The following is a 10669-nucleotide window of genomic DNA, read 5'->3' as shown; positions in this document are numbered from 1 at the left end:
TGCTTGTCTTCTTGTAGTGGATGGCCTTCCTACATGCCTCTAGTACAATGGTGGCAGTATTGGGGGCCCACACATGTCCTCCCACTCTCTCCTATCTTTGCAAGGGTAGATAATGCTTTCATATGCCTTCTTGAACATTTGCTTGGAGTAGCAAGGGTCTACCAGTTCAAGAGGATCAATTCTTTCATTCCTACAGTAGGCTACCACATGAGAACATGGCACCCCTGATTTCTGAATTCTTCTACAAGTGCATGTTCTCTTATGCAAGTCAACTATGTAATCTGTCCCTCTGTCACCTACTAGAAAATACCATCACCCGAACAATCCAGATAGCATGTGTTTGCAAACTCACTTACTTTCTCAACTTGTTTCCTGATTTTAGGGCATATATTTCCTGGCCACTTGTCTGATTCAATCTGCTTGTTATAATGTCTGGTCATAAGCTGCCTACATATTCTGTCAACCATGGTCAGTATTGGCAGCTCCCTAGCCTCCAAATATACCTCAAATGTCACATTTTTTGTTCAGTAAATAACCTAACATGTTAGTAAATATTTGGTAAGATGTTAGCAAATAACCTAAGCATCAAAAAATGATCATGCTAACCTGTTAAAAACTTTACATATGTTGTTTAGTAATATATCACATTTTGGCAAATCTTTTTGAAAGGCTTTCACCCAAGTGTTGGGTTCCAGCTCATGAAGCCACTTGTGAGCATCTGCATTTAGTAGCTTCATTTCCTCCATCCCCTTCTCATATAACTGAACTGTGTTTCTCCTTGCTATCTTCCATAGTTGGTTCTTCAAAATATCCCCTTTGAAATGCTGCTGGAAGTTCTGCCACATGTGCCTCACACAAAATCTATGTTCTGACTGAGGGAATAGTTGTTCAACTGCAGTAATGAGACCCTACACATTGTATGAATGAAAGGCTTTAACTATAGCTACCAACAGTGACAAGTGCATGAAACAAGTACAAGATGAAGATCAACATTACCAAGTGTTACCTTTTGCTTATCTGACATGATAGTCCAGGGTTCAGTGTTGATGATGCCAAGATCCCTTTTCAGTGTGTCAAGGAACCACACCCAGTTAGGGGTGTCCTCAACTTGAACAACAACAATTGCTATTGGAAAGATGCAATTATTTGGATCCACACCAACAACTGCTAGTAGTTGACCTCTGTACCTTGTTTTTATGTGGCAGCCATCAAGAAAAATCACTAGCCTACAACCCAAAAGGAATCCTCTCTTGCAAGCATCCAGACACATGTATAGCGTGCTAAACCTTGCATTCTCACCAAGGGAAACATAAAATGATGAGCCAGGGTTGCTTCTCCTGACTTCATTAGCATAATTCCAAAGCAGCTTGTACTGCCCTTCTTCATCACCATATACTATTTTCATTGCCATCCTTCTAGATCTCTGCAACTTCATTCTGCCTGGTGTCATATGCCATTCTTTCTGAACAACCCTAGAAAAATCCATAAGGTTTATGTCCTGATCAGCCCTGAACATCTCTGGGTACTTATGTGCTAGGAATTTAGCTGTGAAAGCCCTAATCTTCCACTTCTTGCTGCATGTGTGCTCACTCACATATCTTTTCACCATGAAAGCCATAGTCCTGTTATCATATGATGCCCACAAGTACCATGTGCAGTCTTCATCACACTTTGCTTTCAATCTCTTCTTGTCATTCACAGGCAACTTGATATCAACTCTGTTCTGACATGAGTACTCTTTGATTGCAGTCCTCAACAACTCTACACTCTCAAACACTTGCCCAACATGAAACTTTGGCTTATGAAGATCATCTTCTCTAAAGGATTTGAACTTCAAATTGAGCTCTTCATCATCTGAATCAGGAGCCCACAAAACATCATTTTTTGACATGTCTTCATCAGACTGGTATGCTTCTTTCCCTTTTTGTTGATTGGTAGGAACTACTTTCTCTTTCCCTTTTTGCTTTGCTTTATCATTTGATTTATTTTCATCTCTCTGCTCAGGTTCATCCTCATCTACATTATCTGCATACAAATCATCATCATCATCCCCTATCTCATTGTCACTATCCACAAGCATATCAGGTTCATAATCTTCATCATCACTATCACTTGCTCCATCATCTTCTTCAATTGTAGAGGTCTGCTGGTTTTGCCTGGCACTCCTCCTCATTCTCAGATTTCCACCTGCATCACCATCGTCTCCATGCTCTGCCTCATCTTCTCCATGATCTGCTTCATCGTCTCCATGCTCTGCCTCATCTTCTCCATGATCTGCTTCTGCCTCAGCTTCTCGATGCTCTGTCTCTGCCTCAGCATTCTCTGCATTCTCTGCATTGCTATGAACTCTTCTTGTTGGGCTGAAAACTGGAGGCAGGGTACACTACAAAAAAATACACTTCCGTGATGATACGTGTTTGTCACAGTAGGTCGCATTTTCTGTCATGCATGTACATCCATGACGATTTTATGACAGAATCAAGATAGTCATACCTGTGTTGTCGTAGAAGTGTTCCATGACATTACCAAAATTATCATCACGGAAGTGTCCACTTCCATGATGATAAATCCCGCGTCACAGAAGTGGTTTCGTCAAGGGTGACCGATACGTGGCATCCACCATAACGGAACGCCGTTAAGCTATCGGGTCGGGTTTTGGATCTGATAACCCGTTAACAGCCCCGACCAATGGGGATTTTCCACGTGTAAAATCATCATTGGCTGGAGGAAACACGTGTCGGCTCATCGTTGGGACAAATGTCATCCACTCATTGGACAGAAGGCGCCTATGATACGTCGACACATGGCACGACCCAACAGAGGCCCATTCCTGTGAAAAGGCCGGCCCGTTTGACTTGGTCAAAAGGTGGCAGGCTGGCCCATGTAAAGCCTGTTAACGGCCTGTTCGCATATAGCCCACTTACAACCCGCTAACCCAAGGCCCGTTACGCCCTATCCGAATTAGGCCCAATAGCGTCATCTGGGCCACCCAATATGATTCCAGCCCGTTTTCACTTCTGGCTCATGTATGGCCCATGACGTCTTTAGGCCCATATGAGGCCCTATATAACTCTTGACCTATTAATGGCCCGTGGTGAAACTGGCCCGTAATGAACAGTGTATCACTTTACACCCATTAACGGCCCGTGGTGAAACTGGCCCGTAATGAACAGTGTATCACTTTATGCCCATTAACGGCCCGTTATTTTGTTGGGCCGTTTCCAGCCCATGTTATCTTTCGGCCTTCTCAGAGCCCATTTATTCTTGGGCTCATTTCCAGCATTCGTTTACTTACAGCCCGTTACTGTCATTTTCTGCTTGTGGGCCAAATTTAGCCCGTGGTTACAGTCGGCCCGTTTGTGGTCCGTTAATACGTTGGGCCGTTTTCATAGCGTCATCAAATACGGCCTATTAACGATGGCCCGTTATGGTCGGCCCATGAACGGATGATTCCAACTCTAGCCCGTTTACGGCCATAATGCGGCCTGTTATTGGCCCATGTTTGGCCAATCGATCATACTGCTCATATAAGGCCCATTGATGATACGGCCCGTAGAAGGCCCATTGTTTCTACGGCCCATAGAAGGCCTATTGTTTCTACGACCCGTAGAAGGCCCACTGTTTCTACGGCCTGTAGAAGGCCCACTCTTTCTACGGCCCGTAGGAGGCCCAGTGTCACTACAGTAAATATTAGCCCATGGTTATTGTGGCCTAGTTTTAAAAAATAGGTTATTGCAGCCACTAGCAAATCGTGAAAAAAGAACTGCAATGACTACAAGCAAACAAATAAACAAGACAACAAGGAAATAAATAAGAAAGCAACTTACACTAGGCTATCACGGCTATCACATATATTACATCCACTGGGCATCAAAGTTCGTCACCAGTGCAAATAAACGCGCCGACAAAAGAATATACAAAACTGAGAGCACTTCAGAAGGCACTAGGCCTGGCCAGGTCGCCCCCCAAACAGCTGAAGAAGCTGAGTAGACCTCAGTTGTGTCAACGATAGATGCATCAACACTAGATTTAAGGCATGATGGTGCGCACGGCAGTCCTCTGACATCTTCATTGCATCTTTGACTTCACGTTGGAGCTGAGCTAAAGCAAGCCTTTTCTCTTTAAGTTGAGACTGAAGAAGTCAAACTGTTTGAGGCAGCGACTACACAGAGGTTGTCTCACACCTGCTGGTGAGTAGCTTCAACTCACTGTCTTCATCAAGACAGGACCTTGGGGTAATCTCGTTGTCCTCAAGATGGTTTGGCTCACTATCTTCCCTAAAGTTCTGCCTGGCATAAGAGATACGAGTCTGAAAGAGAAACAAGCAGACACGTAACAGGTTTCACAATTATATAAGCAAATAAATGGATCTGTTCTGCATAAGGAACATGTTTTTACAACTACAATTTGAAATTGGTAGTTGTTGCAAACATCCAATCAGATGTAAACAGCAAAGCAAACAGCAGTGGAGGAAACGATGCCTATCCAAATCTATACTAGAACGAAGTTTGAAGGCTTGAGAAGGATGAACTTACATTACATGTTAACACGGGCTAGACAAAGCCCTTCTCCATGTTGATGGAAGGATAATTCAATAAATTCCCAAAAGAAAATTCTTTATAAGCGTTGCCATTATTCTACATTTTGCAAAGAGTAAATATAGATCAAATAATATTGGAAGAAACAGAGGATAATGAAGCTCAGGTGCAGACTGATGATACATAATCAAATAGCAATTAATGAAGTACAACGTTACAAGGCAAAAGGGAGAGAGGTACCGACAAGAGCAATGCAGAGCCCATTATTGTTTTGAGATCGTATGATCCTTTGAGCAAGGAGATTCATCTGAAATTAGTTTTCATACAAGAGAGAAGGTAAGGCACAAGCAGAAATTTAGGAGTTCAAATTTTGAATTGATATCATAGACAGTACCTGACGCTGGGCTCCCAGCAGTTCTAATAGGGGTTTGGCCACTGGAGTAGGGGTAAAGTGTGGTACAGTTGGGACTGTGTTTTCTGTGGCTGCTGATCTATCGGATTTAACAGGTATCACTACCTTTTCCAAATACCTAGTTTGTACTCCTTGAGGATCTGCACTCACCCTCTTCGTTTTGGACATCTATTACAAAAGAACAACATTTGACTGGAAAAACATAGTGTGACGACACATGGAATAGGTACAGAAAATGGATAGGTATGGCATATACTCATATATGATGCTTAAACTAAGTAGATGGTGTAACAAAGTAAAAGTAATGCAAGAGGTCAGATGCAAAATATGTGCGACCAATACAACTTTGCAAAGTTAGAGCAAGCACCTTGATGGGTGAATAAGATAGGCCATCCTCCACCATGCCAAGTTTGTTAGCCAGTGGATCGTTCCACAATATTCCTCTCGTGCGCCCATTCTCGTATTCATTTTGATAATGTTCAATATCTAACATGCATGAAATCATAAAAACATGTGAGATTTTCTTTGTAATGCAGAAGTGATTCTAATCCAATACTGCCTCCCTGTAAACCCCATTGTGCTATCTCTGCAATTCTTTTAAAAGATGCCATGCATGCTGTAATTTTTTGTGTGCATTAATATAATGTGGCTTACTACTCAAAATATGAGAGCTCCAGAAGTGATGACACTTCGCAGATGATAGCTTCAACATATAGTAAAGAAGAACAAGTCGACCTGACCTGACAGATTCAAAATATACTAAGGGAGAACAACTTGACCTGACTAGTCGACCGCAAGAGAAGAGTATCATCTTAAAGAAGAGCAGAAGAGCAAGCAGATTGAAGATATTACAAGTCTTTCAATACAATGTCGGTTGGCCACCCATGATAAACCAGAGCGCACAGAGAAATACTATTCTTTCCGGTCTCTCCATATGTGGCTCACATGCATTTCGAAACTAAAGTAGGAACATTTAGCTAACCAATTAAACATCTCTCAGTTTTACTAATATCAACAATAATATCAGATATGAATTTGTACAACTAAGCTTGTTTAGCTCGACGGGTGGAGCAGTGCTATTACGACACGAACCACATAGGCTGATTGTTGTCATCATAAAATGGGGAAAACATAAGCATGATGAGTACAGTGTTGACCGTGGCAGTGGGATGGCAGATCTGAAGCTGCAAACCGCGCAAAGTGTAGTTAGCAACCGATGTTTGCTTTGAAATAACAACTAAGATTTGGTATGGACAAGAAAGTACGGTCAACAAGTGACAAAGAAATGCAATTATGCCGTCTCTCTATATGTCGCGACATGCATTTGGAAACTCAAGTGGGACCTTTAGCTAACCAATTAAATGTGTCGGTTAACTAATATGAGTATCATATCACAATCATATTTGAACAACTAAGCTTTTGAATTATGAGTGTTGTGTTGTTTAGCTTGAAGGGTGGAGTAATGCTAGTACGACAGAAAGCACCTACACATATCATAGTAGAGTACTCCCTCCATTCGGAATTACTTGTCGCAGAAATGGACGTATCTAGACGTATTTTAGTTCTAGATACATCCATTTCCGAGACAAGTAATTCCGAACGGAGGGAGTAGATAAAAGGGGAAAATCCTTAGCATCAAGAGAAAAATCAGGAAAGTGGAACTAGCTGGACCAGTGGGTGGCGCACATGCTCTTCGAAACGAATATAGGAACATTAGGTGACCAATTAAACATTCTCTGTTTTAGTGATATGAGCATCATATCAGATTCGTATTTCAACACGTAAGCTTTGGATTGAGGTCTTGAGGAGCAGTGCTAGCACGACACGAAGCACCTACGATGATGGTAGTGAATATAAAGGGGGAAACCATAAGCTTTACGAGTATAGTGCCCGTGCCATGGCGGATCTGAAGGTGCAAACCGGACAAAGCTACTTCGCAACCAATGTTTGCTTTCAACTAGCCACTACGATTTGGTACGGACAAGAAAAGTACAGTAAACAAATTACGATCTATTTCCCGGGTGAGATCAATAACTTAAGCACATATGGAAGAGTACCACCTCTCTTGTGACGCCGTGTAGGCCTATGCTGATACGTTGAGGGTGCTGTGGGTGCGATGGCTATCGGCGGCGGGGAAGAAGACTTTAGACGGCAGACGGCCGGGTCGGGGGATATATCCTGTTGCCGTGGACGAGGCGGTCGTAGGAGCGGCAACGGCAAGGTGGACGACGGTGCCGATGAAGCGAGAGGAGGCGATGAAAGGATCCTGGTCCAGCGACGTGGATGAGAGACGTCCATCTCTTGTAGTGGACGACGGGGTAGGGGTAGCGGCTCCGGCAAGGTGGAGGATGGGGTGGCGAATGGAGGAGGCTGGCCGCAGTGCAGAGGTTGCCATGCCGCCGACGGTGTATGAATGGGGAAATGGAGGGGAGGGGGGATCTCAAACTTTGGGACGCGCTTCTCTGGAATGGGGTTACGAACTTATCCCCCGTTTAAAATTTCGGACATCGCGTCGGTCGGGGATAGGACGGTAATCTCGTATCTCCCAAATATTTGCCGGTAACTATTTCGGGCGAGGAGAGGGTGTTTTTCCGCCCACGGTTGACGCCCATGGTGTATGAACGGGGCTGACAGGTAGGGAAGTTGTGTCACGTCTGATGGAAGTTACACATCTGCCCCTATTTAAAATATTAGCCTACATCGATTTCGGACGAGGAGAGTTTGTTTTGCCGCCCACCGTGTATGAATGGGGAAATGGAGGAAGAGACACATGTCTTTCGGACGAGCTTGAATCAAATTTGTTTTGCTGCCCACGTTTGGCACCCACCGTGTCTGAATGGGCTCAGAGGCCGTCGTGTCACGTCTGATTGAAGTTACTAGTCTACCCCTATCGACAGCAGTGTAAATCCGGTCGATAAGGATGTCAAGTGTCAGGGGTAGACAGTAATTTCCATCTCGCAAACACTTGCTTCGGGCAGCCCACAAATTATAGTGGGTGTTTAGCCGCTTTGTTCAAAACTTGGGAGAATTAGCATTCACGTTTGCCCTGGGACCTGGCAAACTAAATTCAAATCCAATTTGTATTCGATTACGAATATCCACAAATAATTATACGTTTTGTTATTTATTTCTTCAAAACCACAACAATGATTTATTCCACCTTTATATATGATTATGATTTAGAAATGCCGTGATCTTCGAATTCAGTAGGTTGGATACACTCTGAGTCAAACAGTTATTTCATCCAATACAATATGCTCACACGAAAAACAGTTCACCTTATGTCAATCATACAAGTACTGAGGATTACCTCGCCTAAAAAATTCTGATCATTACAACACATGGACAACCTAGGGGGTCTTGCAACATAATCCATTCAGAGACATGACACAACATGTAAGTACAATAATCTAATGACAACTTCAACTGGTATCTAAAGAAGAACCGGGATTACCTTGGGATTCAGATAGCAGAAACAGCAGGACCTCCTCCGTCTTCAAATGCAACATTCTTACTTCCTCCAATTCTTGGGTTGCTTGCATAATGCGTGCCGCTAATTCCGTAACTTCCAGCCTCAAGATAAAGATTACCTCATTCATGGCAGCCACACCATCTCTTTCTGCCTCTAGTAGAGCCTCAAGCACTATAATATCTATGCTCAAACTGCTCTCCGGCGGTGTTGCCTCTGAACTGCTACCATCTGGTAACATGGATGGCACACTGCTTCCACAAATAGATTCTGGGGTTGTACATTGTGTCCTAGTGTGAACGGCATCCTGAAAGGTTTCCGCTGGACATCAGTAAGAGATAGTTATCGTATGATCTAGGCAGTAAGCTTACATGGTAAACGACGGACGAATTATTGCCGAGCATGGCAAACTATATTTAAATGGTTCGAAGCAGCATCAGCCGAAAAAAATTAAAATGGTAGGATGAAACTAGGGATGTAAGTGGCAAATAAACGACATCCGCCAGTCCCATCTTGTTAGTTTTTGCTACCTCCCTAATTCATTTTCCTCAAAAAATAAAAACTCTTTTGAACTATCATACCACTAGTGGACTTTAATCAGGATTAAACGGGACCCAGTTGACATCCCTAGTTGAAAGGGAGTGTACAACCGCTATATTTAAGTTGCCAATGCATCTAAGCAGTTGAAATAATCTGAGAAAGCACTTAACAATGTGGCCTCATATAAACTACGAAGACAGTCTTGTGATGAAGTTGAGAGGAAAAGTTAAGGACTCAAATGAAATAGGTAGGCATTTCTTTATGATAGTACAACAGGCACTGCTGACATATTGGCCAACTCAGGTATAACATAACAACAAATAAGCATTCGAATCAAGCAATATAGCAAGGCAGACAACTGAACTATTTGTAATTCGGTAGGATTACACGTTGAGGGCACAAGCCAAGAAAGCAGCCCACTCGCATTACATTTCACATGTACTAAAACACACTGGCTTACCATATGTTGCTGTGAAGCCTAGCTGCTGTTGCAATGTTCTTTGAAGATATCGTCAGCATCCCGTGATTGCAAATCTAGTTGTTGTAGTTTATTCTGCATCATCTATTTAGGTAAAATTAATGTTAATCGCATGCACTGGTCCGAATTGATCATCAATGGTTCATCTAAACTAATGAAAGAAGGGTGTGTGCATACACGAAAATATATCTGCTTCCCTCTATTTTTATGCTTGTTCGAGGTGCCAGCCCCAAAAGAACAAATATTTTGCTTGATGGGGTTGGCAGCTCCATAATTAATAGAAGCATCAAATTAGTCATGCAACTTGGGAAGATCAAGAACACACAAACAAGTAATGAACAGAGGCTCGGAGCAGTGATGTAATAGGTAGCATCAGAAAATGTAGGGTAAAACGAACAAAAAGCAGCGGAACCACATGCTAGTTTGCTGATGTGTAATTAAGCATAGAGAACATTAAGCAGTCTGATGGAACCAACATGTGGCATCCGAACAAAACTAAAGCATATTAACTATATGTGCACTGGTATGTAATTTAGCACATGTAACATGTTCACTGCCAGAAGTATGGCCCTACAGGTGCAAGCAGAATAACGCGTCTCATGAAAAACTAAATGACGCCCTGAAGAAATTCAAAGGTGCGGTGCTTATGCTAGGAAAGTGAATGTAGGCGCTGGCCGTTGGATAATAGCACCTGATTCTCAGCGGCGTATGGGTATCGTTGTCATACTTGATAGTTAAGGATCGTCGATGGTGCTCGTGTTGCGGTTGAGTTTGGGCCGGCTGTCACCATCGCTGAAGCGGCTCCGGTGCTACGATTGCGGTGCCTGTCGACATACAAGAAAGCTCATCTGTGGTAAGTGAACAGTTGCATGATAAATAGAAAAACCAAAGGAGTACAAATCAAAATAACCTGATGAGGCTGCGGCGTCGGTAAAGCAGGGCCGGTGGAGTTGAATATGGCGTCAGTGGAGCGGGTCCGGTGCAGTGGACGAAGGCTTCGGCGGGCGCGTTGTACAGTGCTTTCGGTGAGGCGGATCTGTTGTGGCGGACGAGGGCTTGTATGAAGGGCCAGCGAAGGGGCAGACGAGGGAGTCAGTGAAGGGCCTACACTATGGTGGACGAGGGCGCCGGTTAAGTAGATCCGGTGCGGTGGACCATGATGGTAGTCAAGGAGATCTGGAGCGGTGGACAAGCCAGTCACTGAAGCGGCTCCGGTGAAGTGGTGAGTTGGC

Source organism: Triticum dicoccoides, chromosome 4A, assembly GCF_002162155.2.
Source record: "Triticum dicoccoides isolate Atlit2015 ecotype Zavitan chromosome 4A, WEW_v2.0, whole genome shotgun sequence".
NCBI lineage: Eukaryota > Viridiplantae > Streptophyta > Magnoliopsida > Poales > Poaceae > Triticum > Triticum dicoccoides.
The sequence above is the reverse complement of the archived record's forward strand: the minus strand, read 5'-3'. Positions refer to the sequence as shown.